This window comes from Carassius gibelio, chromosome A3, assembly GCF_023724105.1.
Source record: "Carassius gibelio isolate Cgi1373 ecotype wild population from Czech Republic chromosome A3, carGib1.2-hapl.c, whole genome shotgun sequence".
In the NCBI taxonomy this organism is placed as follows: Eukaryota; Metazoa; Chordata; class Actinopteri; order Cypriniformes; family Cyprinidae; genus Carassius; species Carassius gibelio.
Window position 1 is genome coordinate 2869134 of NC_068373.1, and position 9768 is coordinate 2878901.

At 38.4% G+C, this 9768-nt stretch overlaps 1 pseudogene; it reads right to left on the minus strand.

Annotated features, from left to right (window-relative positions):
• Nucleotides 1-1130: 1130 nt before the first annotated feature.
• Nucleotides 1131-6349, minus strand: LOC127956927 (uncharacterized; annotated as a pseudogene).
• Between the last annotated feature and the right edge of the window lie 3419 nt (nt 6350-9768).

The window sequence follows — 9768 nt, forward strand, 5'->3', positions numbered from 1 at the left end:
TTCCATGTGTCAATCCTTCCGCACCACAGGCCATTCCTGCGGTTTGCGTTCGAAGGACGGGCATATCAGTACAAGGTCCTGCCCTTTGGGCAGTCCCTGTCACCCCGTATCTTCACGAAAGTTGCGGAGGCATTCACATTCTCATCTACCTCAATGACTAGGTCATACTGGCTAAGTCTCAGGATCAGTTGTGCGAACACAGGGAGCAGCACGGACTTGTTTGCAGTCCGCTACTGATTCGTTTAGGCCCTAAACAGAGCTGTTTAGGCCAAAAACTGCTGTTGCAGTCCTGTTTAGGCCAAAGACGCAACAATTGTTCATTATTTTGATTTCAAATCATGTGAAAAAAAATAAACAAAACAAATCCTTTTACGCATTGTGACTTTTTTCACACAATTGTAACAATCTTTCATTATCATAGACATTACTTTAAACTAATAAATAAATATTTGTTGCTGCTATTGCTGCAAACCATTACCCCGTAGAAGGGAAGTCGCTAGGGAAGCATGACCTAATCATCAGGTTCCTTAGGGGGGAGAGAAGGCTAAATCCTCAACGGCCCCCCACTATACTCTTTTGGGACCTGACTCTTGTGCTCACAGCACTACAGCAGGACCCATTTGAGCCTTGCAGACAGTCAAGCTAAAGTTTCTGTCACTGAAAACTTTTCTACTGCTTGCATTGGCCTCCATCAAGAGGGTAGGGGACCCGCACGCATTGTGGGTCATTGAATTGTGCCTAGAGTTCGGGCTAGTTCACTCCCAGGTGCCCCAAGATTCTACTACTCCCTTCAGGGATCAAGTGGTGAACCTGCTAGGGCTGTCCCCAGAGGCGGCAGACCCAGCCTTAGCTTTGAGAATGCCGTCTCTAAGCAGAGGATGGCCCACTGAATAGTGGATGCCATCACCCTGGCTTATAAGGCCCATTTAGGTTGCGACCTCACTCAACTAGAAGTGTTGCATCATCCTTGGCGCTGGCTCGTGGCACCTCACTGGCAGGTATCTAAAGCTGCGGACTGGGTGACCCCAACACGTTAGCTAAATTCTATAGACTTTGTGTGGAGCGGGTATCCTGTGTTCTCAATTGAAACGGGTAGTAGCATTGAGAGGCCCCGGCTTCGGATCGGCTTGCTAAAACCGCTCCAGAGAGTCCATATCGTAGGCCCTGTCGAGCTCTTCTGTCCCCTCGGCAGCCAGACGTGGAGAAGCATCTGGCAACAGGCCCTCACTCAATGCACCGTAGAGGGCTAGTATCCATATGTAGAGACCTAAGTGGATCCAATATGTGTAAAATCCGTGGTATAGTCTCAGAGCTCTGTTTCCCCATCAAATTTTTGCTATTTTTCCAAGAGGGTTAAAATCACCTCTAATCTTCCATTTGCGGCTAAACGGTTGTTCATATGTGTAAGTGTTTCTGAAACCTCCTTCTGTAAGGATGGGGCTTCTGCAACGTTCCTGCCCCACGTGATACAGGTACGTTTTCCCAGTGTTATCCAGTCCTACTGAGTGGGTAGTGCCATAGCAGCAATAGCAATCTTTTTATGGTAAGCCCTGGCCTGTGCTAAAAAATAGGGGCACAGGAGGCTTCCACAGGACACTGGAAGGGGCAGTAGCTATTGCCCTTTGGTAGGGATCCCAATTCGTCGGTTATCCAACGTGATGTCGAGAGTGACCGGCTGAAAGGGTATGTCTCGGTTACATATGCCATGTGATCAGCGACAACTGGATGCAATAATCGCATGCCAATGTGCATTGACTCGTTTAGTTTACACTCAAAGTGGATTGGTCTCTCTAAGCAAGATCCCCATTCATTGGTCATCCAACGTGGCGTTTCTGTTCCCTCCTTCAGGGAAGGAGGATTACCATATGTAACTAAGATGTTATTATACAGATGTGAGAACAAACTCACTTTTGCCAGCATTCACTTTCCGCATCACTTTCTCTTAAGGGGTTTGAGACCAACTCAATGTCAGGTCTGTGAATCCTCTATCAGCCAGAGCAGATCCCAACTGGAAATAAAATTCATACTAAATTGATTATATCAGAATATGACAAGACATTTCCTCTCCTGTCATGTCCCAAATAGTACTTTTGTAAAATCATGTCTCTTTAAAATGTGAGTATATTGTAAAGTTTGACTGGATAATCAATAGGTGATTGGCTCCTGTCAGTTAACTTTATATCATAATATAAACCAGTTCTTTCTTTGCAAATGAAAGGAGCACAAAAGCTGATTTAGTTTTTAATAAATTCAGGGCATAATATTTAACAATGCAATTAGTGTTTGTTTCCTCAAAACTTGTTACTATTTTCTCACCTGTTTCAGAATGCTTTCTCTCATTGTAGAGTCGGTCAAATCTTTGCTGGAGTCAAACATCAGTTTTATAAATGATCTTTTTAAAAAGGGACCTAGAAAAATATATTCATATATATATATATATATATATATATATATATATATATATATATATATATATATATATATATATATATATATATATATATATATATAAAGAAATTCATTGAAAAAATCTTTAGAAATATGGTTTGCACATTAAAAATGAGCTTGCATTTATTAAAACTTATCCACTCTCCTTACTGCGTCATGTTAACAAAAATTTGATGGTGTGAACACATTATATATTATAAATAGGGCCGGGACTCGATTAAAAAAAAAAATCTAATTAATTAGAGGCTTTGTAATTAATTAATCGGAATTAATCGCATTTTAATCGCATATAAATATTTCACCTGAGAACAGTGAGAAGTAATTTTTTTTTTCACATGGATTTATAGTATACCATTGAATAATGACTGAATACATAAGCTTAAGCAACAAAATAGTGTTTATTTTTGTTCAACCAAGTCTAGCAGACCAGTGCAATTTTTGCCAATAAGTGTAGCAATAGCATATTTAGAAACAATTTAGAAATAGTACATTTCAGAAATTCAGGTAGCTTATAGGTGCTGGAACCTTCTGTAAAGTGTTTAAGTAATACACAATACTGTCAATTACATTCAGAACATTGGAAACCCTGACTATCAGAAAACCTCTCTCTGTTGCTTCAGAGGCCATAAAATACTAAGTCCAACTCTCAATAACCTTGGCCAAAACAATAAAGAGTTCAACATAAACTGCCAGTTGCAACAACAAAATAATACATAGTTCAACATAAAGTGTAAAGTCCACGCTAGCTGCTATATGTTTTGCGTTGAGGTGATACTTGAGGTTCGATCATGTGCTGCGGTGATATGCGAACGCTAGTTGGTGCTTCAGTATAATCGGTCCACTGAAACTCATCCAGTGAGAAACGTTCCGCGGTGCAAAAATAAGTTATTAAAAATGCGGGAATTTTTTTTCTGTAATTAATTAATCTTAATTAACGCGTTATTTTTTGTGTAATTAATTAATCTCAATTAACGTGTTAAAGTCCCAGCCCTAATTATAAACCAATTTTAAAGATATATACCTTCTCCATAGACCTTCACCTCACACAGAGTGAGAGTCTTCATGTCTCCAGGAATGATCAGATTCACGTAACGTCCCTCCATCCCATCACATGAGTAGCTATAGGACTCACCTGCTGGAATAGCAGGAATAACAGCACATCTACAGACCGCAAGAGATGAGGGATATTACAATACTGTCATATCTGCATTAATCCTTCAGATTTGTGCTCAACGTCTCATGCTCTTTCAACCTTAAGTTTCTCACATGGGATTGTTGGTGCCATTATTCTCCAAAGAGTTTCCGATACGAATCTCTGTTCCGTTTATTCGTTCTGCACAGCAGTCTTTTCTATTAGTGATGACCACTTTACTAACTCTGTAGATATGACGCAGATCCAGCCTCCACCACGGGTTATTCTCAGGAATAGTTGAGGAGCATCTATTATACAACTGCTGGAGACCTCGATCAATGGCCTTTTCAGCAAACCAGTCCGCAGATGTTGACGACTGTATAGCAGCTCCATCTACTGCCAGATTTTCTAAAAAATGTATGATAAAAATGTCATGACTTGTCTTGATGCACAAAGTTTGCAGCATGGAAAAGATTATTGAGGAAATGTGACTGGAGGTGAAGGGTGTTATTACTGCATCAACTACCCTCACCAAACCAAATTATGAAAATTATGATTTTGTGTTCTTTTATGGTACGTTTTAAATATGACATGTTATTACATGAATTATATATTAATGTAGAATGTTGAATATAATGCTTTACAACAATGAATTACCTGCCAAATACCCGTAGACTTCAACCTCACAAAGAGTAAGAATCTTCCAGTCTCCAGGAATATGAATAATCACATAACGTCCCTCCAATCTATTACACGAGTAGTTGTTGGACTTTCCTGCTGGAATATCAGGAATAACAGCACATCTACAGAAAGAGAAACACAAGGGATATAAAAAATACTGTCATATCTGTTTCAGTCCTTAATTGTGCTTCATTTATAGTGCTCTTTCAACCTCAAGTTTCTCACATGGGATTGCTGGTACCATTGTTCTCCAAAGAGTTTCCGATGTGAATCTCTGCTCCGTTTATCCATTCTGCACAACAGTTTTTTCTATTAGTGATGACCACTTCACTAACTCTGTAGACATCATGCAGATCCAGCCTCCACCATGGGTTAGTCTCATTAAGTGTTGAGGAACATCCCGTATTCAACTGCTGGAGACCTCGATTACCATCAATGGCCTTTTCAGCAAACCAGTCTGCAGATGTTGACGACTGCATAGTGGCTCCTCCCACTGCCCGATTTCCTGGAAAATTAATAAAAATCGGTCATGACCCATGTTTATGCACAGTTCAAATAAGATTTGAGAACAACAGTGGAGGAGATGATGGTGAAACATGTAATTTGTGCACCAACTACTCTACTGTTACTAAACAGAACTACAAATACAATCATTTTTTTATCTAACAACGTTCTTCACAACTATACACAAAATAATTAGACGTCCATAGAAAATCATTACATCATTAGTACCAACAACCTGGTGGAAATATAACCAATATCTTCAATAACAACCATTTGGAATAAAAAGAAAGTTGACTGATCACTTGAAATGTGGACTGTTTAACATGATAAATCAACAGAATTGTTTTAATTCCCATATTAATATTTTACCCACTTTGTGGTTAGCATAATATGCTTAAGCCCCGCGTTTATCAGAATCATCTGTACATAAGATTCCAATAAAGCATGAATACTATAATGGTGGTGTGGAAGGACGAGTGTGATTTTTTTGAACTATGTGTTTAAAGTAAGTTTCTAAGTAAGTATTTATTGCATTCAATATAGTGTTCTACAACAACAAATTACCTGCCAAAGTCCCATAGACTCCAGCTTCAACAATACTAAGAATCTTCTGATTTCCAGGAATATAGACAACCATATAACGTCCCACCATCCCACCGCATGAGAAAGTGGCCGTGGCACCGGCTCCAAGAGTAGAAATCACACCACATCTACAGACATAAAAATTATCTTTTATCCATTTCTGTTCATCCTTCACTTCAGCCACAGAAATCAAATCATAAGAAAGAAATCCTCACTTGGTATTGATATAAATATCAAGAAAATTCCCGATACGAATCTCCGCTCCATTTATTCTTTCAGCATTAGTATTTCTATTAGTGATGGTGACTCTGTTCACTCTGTATACTTTCAGTAGATCCACTCTCCACCACGGGTTGGTCTCTTCATTAGTGTGGGTCCAGCTCTTTAACAACCCATCAAGAGCATATTCAGGTACAGAGCCTGCGTAAGTTGATGACTGACTAGTTTTGCCCCATAGTGCTGCATTCTCTGGAAAAATTTAATGGATAAAGGTCAATAAGAAGTCATCTACTACTGCAGAAGACTTTTACCAAACTCTTTATCAGCAACATGTCCACACAGAGTCAGAAATTAAGGGTTAAGGATGTAAAACAGCGACAAGAATTTAAAACGCAAAGGTAAAAGAATGATAGTGAGCATTTTTTTGTAATTATTATTTTGGATAACAATCATTTGTTACTTACTATATTACTAATATTGGCCGATATATCATGATGGGTTTGGTATGTTATATTCTACAAAGAGCAGAATAATCTGACATTAAAAAAAATTGTAAAGGCTGTTCCTGAAAGATCCAATTTTGAGGGAAATATTGCCGGTTAATAACAAGTTAATTTTCGGACTTTCTGAGTCTATCCAGTATTAGGGAACTATAACAATAGAAATACTATAAAACTGGTCATCAAACTGCATCAGAGCTTTTACATCTGACCATTTAACAGACAAAACAGAACAAAAGTGTTAAAACACTGAAGGTTTCTCACCTTCTTGTCCACGTGCCATTTCCTCGATCAATAAAAACCCTGAAGAAAAAAAAGGTGAAAACCAGGTTTTGTTGAATCACATTCAAATGAGCATTTTTAATTTAATTCACCTTGATATTGCCGCTAATAATCAAAACATTGTCTGAATGATAATGGAAACATAACACATTAATCTGCATAATGAGCATGTTGGATGAAAACATTGACAATAATACAGATAATTATTCATGTGTCAATGGTTTCATCCAACATCAAGGAGAAGAATGAAATCAAAAGTGGGACGAGGACACGTTCCTGTGAATCATTATCAGACATTAGGGACAAACAGTCATTAAGACTGTCAAACAATTTACATACACAAATATTTAACATAAGATTTGTCTGGTAAAGTAGACAGTTTCTGCGGGGTATTAAAAAGTCTTAAAAAGTCAAAAATTAAAAAATCTAAATTTTAGGTATTAAAAAGTCTTAAATTCGCTGTTGTAGGTCTTAAATAATTGTAAACAGGTCTTAATTTTCCTTTGTCCATGTAGCGCTACCTCTAATGCTCATTTCAATGCTTCTGCAGCACTTTAGAATATTTTCTTCCCTGTGGTGTTGTCGATCTTTTGTTCGCAAGTCCAAAAATAATATGCTCTATTACGACTACAAATGAGATCAACATGCAACAGCCAATCAGCTTTCTGTTATTGGCGCAAATTTCTCTTGGATTACACCATAGACGTAAAACGGATTTTACCTTTAAGCTATTGGGAAGTGCAAGTTTAACGATACTTGGCTTGAAAAAACAGAATTTTGGGCTTAGTTAAGGTTGCTTGCTAAAATCGTATTTGAAGCCTACTGCTCAATATGCAAAAAAACAATTGGACCCACTTTATATTAAGTGGCCTTAACTACTATGTACTTACATTTTTTATTAATAATTTAGTACAATGTACTTATTGTGTACATACATGTTTTTACATTGTACTTATATTTAGAAAAAAAACTACATGTAATTACATCTGTATTTAATTTCTGTAATTAGGGCTCAAGCCTGGAGGGCGAGAGCCCTATTGTTTTCCTTAGGATTATTAGGGCTCAAGCCTGGAGGGCGAGAGCCCTATTGTTTTCCTTAGGATTATTATTTTTTTATTTTTTAGGGCCCGAGCCAATGGGCGCAGGGCCCTATTGTTCCCCTAAGGATTATTAGGGCTCAAGCCCGAAGGGGCGAAGAGCCCTATTGTTCCCCTAAGGATTATTAGGGCCCGAGCACCGAAGGTGTGAGGACCCTATTGTATCTGCTTCGTTTATTATTAGGGCTCAAGCCCGAAGGGGCGAAGAGCCCTATTGTTCTTCTAAGGATTATTCTTCTTATTATTATTTTTTTTATTTTTTATTAAACCTTCCGGGGGTTTTTAGGGGCCTTAACATGCTCAAAAACTCTTGAAAATTGGCACACACATTGGAATCTGCGGCCATCAGGACGCTGCAGAGGCTGGGACCCGGGCGTGGCACAGGGACTCTACAGCGCCCCCTGGAACACAGTCAGAAATCTTGAACCATAGCTCACACACACTTGCATGTATTTATATGAAACTCGGTACACTTATAGATCTCATTAAGCCGAACAACTTTCACACTTTATGTCTTAGGCTCCGCCCAACAGGAAGTCAACTATTCAGGGCTGTTTAAAAAAAGCATGCTCTGGAATTTGAAATACTCCTCTGAGGTTTTCAACCCGTTCGTCACGAAACTCGGTGAACATGATCTCAAGACATTGGGGATGAAAAATTGCGAGGGGATTTTTGATATCTCGAACGGTTTGCCCGTGGTGAGGCGTTGAAATTATGGCGAGAAATGAGAAACAGGAAATGTCTAATAACGTCCACATACATTTCCTGAATTTGATCAAACTTCATTGGTTTGTTCGTTGTATGATACAGATCGTATATATGTGACTATTAAGAGTCAACGTTATAGCGCCACCAACTGGCAGCAGGAAGTGAGTCATTTTCAAAATGTTTTGAATTTAGCATCTTATTTTTACTCGATTTCCTTAAAACTTCATCAGAATAATGACAAAACACGGCCGATGTAAATCTGTTGTGGGGATATTGATATCTAATATGGCGTTGCCATGGCAACGTGTCAAACTTGAATGTTCTGTTATGGTGAGTTTGAGGCAGACAACAAGCTCAGACTTACATGAAACTCAAAATACATATCGGTATTATTGATAGCTAGACAATGGCAAAAGCTTTTAAAAGGGCGTGAAGGAGGCACGCTATAGCGCCACCTTTTGTCAAAAGTGGGGGGGTTAGTTTTAGCTACAGACACAAAACTTGGTACATAAATTGTTCTAATCAAGACGGACAACTTTCTAATTCACAGTCATAAGCTACGATCAACAGGAAGTCGGCTATTTTGATTTGAATGTGTATTTTGGAGATTTTACAGTTGTGAATTAATGCATACTCCTCACAGGGGAAGTACACTATACACACCAAACTTTGTCTACATGAAGAAAAACCATTGAGGAACTTAAATTGCGAACGAATTTTGGTTAGCTTGAACGGTTTTGTCGTGGTGAATTTTTGAAATGACAGTAAAAAGGGAAACATTAATTGTCTTGTATGTTTAAATTGCAGCTTCCAAACACTTCAAAGCATTTTTTTATACAAAGATCAAATCATTCTGAGGAAATATGCATAGTTTCACGACTTTACAACACTGTATGGATAAAAGAAAATTAAAAAACTGTCAGACTTCTCAACTGACATGATCTCACTCTGGCCACCCTGTCTGTGTGAGGGAAGGGAGGGGGAGAGGGAGGGGGAGTGTGAGGGGGTTGGTGACTGTGACAGTGTGTGTGGACTGTAGGGAGGGGCTGTCTGGCAGAGAGAGAGAGAGAGAGACCTAATCATCCCTTTAATAATCAGGAAAAAAAAATTGTATTTTAAATTGTTATTGTTTTTGTTGTTGCTAATGGTGGTGTTTTTTCCTTACATTACAGGTTAAGAAATCTCTTAGGCCTTATCCTTTTCTGACAGTTTTAGGGATTTAAAAACATCCTAAGAACCCTAATTTGTGCTGCAAAAAATAATTTCAAACTCATTTGATACTGACCTATGACAACCTGTGACGTGACATGACATTTATTAATCTCATGGATGTAACAGTAAAACTCTTCAACTGACAGATAAAGCTGCAATGCAAGCAAAACTATTTCACAAATGCTTATAGGTCATTAAAATCATTACAAAACACTAATACATTATTTAAGGATTTGGTAACACTGTAAAATAATGTCTAATTTGTTAACATTATGCAGTATAACATAGTATGCAGTCTTCGTAGGGCACCAACTCCCAGAGGGGGCACTATCCCAGTTGCTCAAAAAACAAACAAAAAAAAAAACATGCGCCATTCTCCCATCCACACTCGCGACCGCTCACA